Source organism: Myotis brandtii, unplaced genomic scaffold, assembly GCF_000412655.1.
Source record: "Myotis brandtii unplaced genomic scaffold, ASM41265v1 scaffold233, whole genome shotgun sequence".
Classification (NCBI taxonomy): domain Eukaryota; kingdom Metazoa; phylum Chordata; class Mammalia; order Chiroptera; family Vespertilionidae; genus Myotis; species Myotis brandtii.
The window spans coordinates 181,974-184,360 of NW_005358773.1; positions in this window are offsets into that span (position 1 = coordinate 181,974).

A 2,387-nucleotide genomic window follows, 5' to 3' on the forward strand; every position below is an offset into this window, starting at 1 on the left:
CGAGTGGCTCAGCTGCCAGGGGAGCTGCACATGAATGGCAACCCAAAGACAATCACTTTTGTTCAGCTGGCTATTTTGTCTGGGTTTTTTTAATCCTCACCCGACGATTCGTTTAGAGAAGGGGAAGAGAGAGAAACAGAAACATCAACACCAGAGAGAAAAACATCCATCAGTTGCCCCCTGTATGCACCCTAACCAGGGATCGAACCCACAACCTAGGTACGTACCTTGACTAGGAATCAAACCTGCAACCTTTTTGGTGTCGGGACGGTGCTCCAACTGAGCCACCCGGCCAGGGCTGTGCAGCTGTTTTCAATGCAGCTGAGAGTGACTAATGTTTTCTGTCTTATGACAAGCACTGTGCTCAGTGCTGCACATCTATTAACTCCTTTGCAGATGAGGTACCTGGGGCACCTGGCCCAGGGAGGTGCTCCTCATACAAAGGCCTCTAGTCTCCCCTTTGCATTTGTTCACACAAGGTGGGCTAAAGATTCTTTAAATAAAGAATGCTTTCTGTGTCTGGCCTAGGGGTGGGGATAAAGCAGCTGTCCCCTGCAGGTCTGACCTGACTTCTCTTTCCAGTCTCCACTCTCCACTCCGATTCACTTTCCAAACTCTCGAAGGGTTGCAAACACACATTCCCTTGTTTCCCATCTGGCTGTTCACCTGAGCTCTTGCACTCTTTAAAAATGACCTAAATATGACCTCTCCTGCCCTTGGGGCCCCTCACACAGTCCTCACAGAGCACAGGCCTGTTTCTCCGTGAGTCTGGAGCTAGTAGGAAGCTGCTTCGTGCAACTCTGTGTCTCAGGCAAACTGCATGCAGCCAGGACAAAGTAGGTGCACAATAAATTATTCAAAAATTGTTTAAGAGCGGCTAATCTGTTCTTATTAAATGCAAACAGACAAAAAAGCTTGCATAGATTTAAGAGAACGCTTTTTAAGGGAGGAGATCAACATGCTCCTTCAAAAAAAAGCCAACTCATGTATCTAGTTGCAAAGAGAAGTGGGAAACCTCAACATAATTGTTCAGTCCTGACATAAACCCAAATCCAACCTCAAGGTTTCCAATCCCTTTACTTGTCAACCCTTAAAGCCAGTTTTATATTTCTTTTTGTAGACTTCAGATAACTTTATTTTATTTTTTTATTCTCATCTGAGGATATGTTTTTAGTTATTTTAGAGAGAAAGGAAGGAGAGAGAGAGAGAAACACCAACGTGAGAGAGAAACATCAATCAGTTGCCTCTGGCACATGCCTTGACCGGGGATTGAACCTGCCATCTTTTGTTACACGGGATGACACTCCAACCAACTGAGCCACACCAGCCAGATAACTTTCTTTTAAAAGAGGAAAAAAGACCAGAAATGTTTCAAGAAAATAACAAAGCACCCACATCCCCACCAGGCAAGTTTGCGACTTTAGACCTGACACAGAAAGCATCTGAGCAGGCTTCTCTCAAATGAAGCTGAGCCGCACCCTCCCAGCAAAGGGCAGGCTCTGACCTTCACTGTCTAATGAATTTCTAAGGGGCTGGGGAAACCTAACCATAAGTTCTAGAGAAACAGCCTCCTGTCCCTCCTAGTCCTTAAACACTATACAATTATTTAAAGGGCATATCTAGAACAGGAGGAGAAAAAGTAAAGAATAAGCACAAAACAAAATCAGACCCATCAACAAAAATAGTGCATTAACTAAAAATTAACACAACACATAGGAAAACATTTACAGACACAAACTGCATCACTGACATGTTGAGCACATTTCAACCACCCTGACTTGTTGCTTAGTGTGTCTGGCTGCAATGAATCGCTAAGGGAAACGGAGTGCAAGTACTTATTCCTAGGATCGCCCTGATCCCTGTAGGGAAGAGTGGCGGACTTCCTCAGTTAATCTCATTGAAAAAGAAAACTCTGCAACCTAAACTGTTAAAATCTGGGGATTGTTAAACTAGTTGCTCAGGCATCTATCACAATTTTGAGAGGAAAAAAAATAAAATACTGCAGAACCGGATTCACCTGAGCAGAATTCCATTTGCCTTCCCTTTAAAGCCATTTTGGAGCGAACTGTCAGGAAATATATTAGCTTCGCGCTGTCAAGGACATGACAGCAAGCGTGCTAGCCCGCCCACCTCGCCCATAAAACACCCGAGTGTAATGGCGAAGTCCACCTGCTCCTGGATCCCTGCTGGGCAGCTGGCCCAGAACTTACTCCCGAGACTCCGGAACTCAGGGCCTAGCTTGCGATGCCAGCTTTGCCATTTGCCAAGGGAGACCCTGGGCGCGTTCCCGAACCCGTCCGCGGCCCAACTTTTTTGTCTTTACACGGGGATGAAGCACCGAGTCCTGATTCACCGAGTCCCCGCGAGGCTCCGCTGGGATCGCGCAC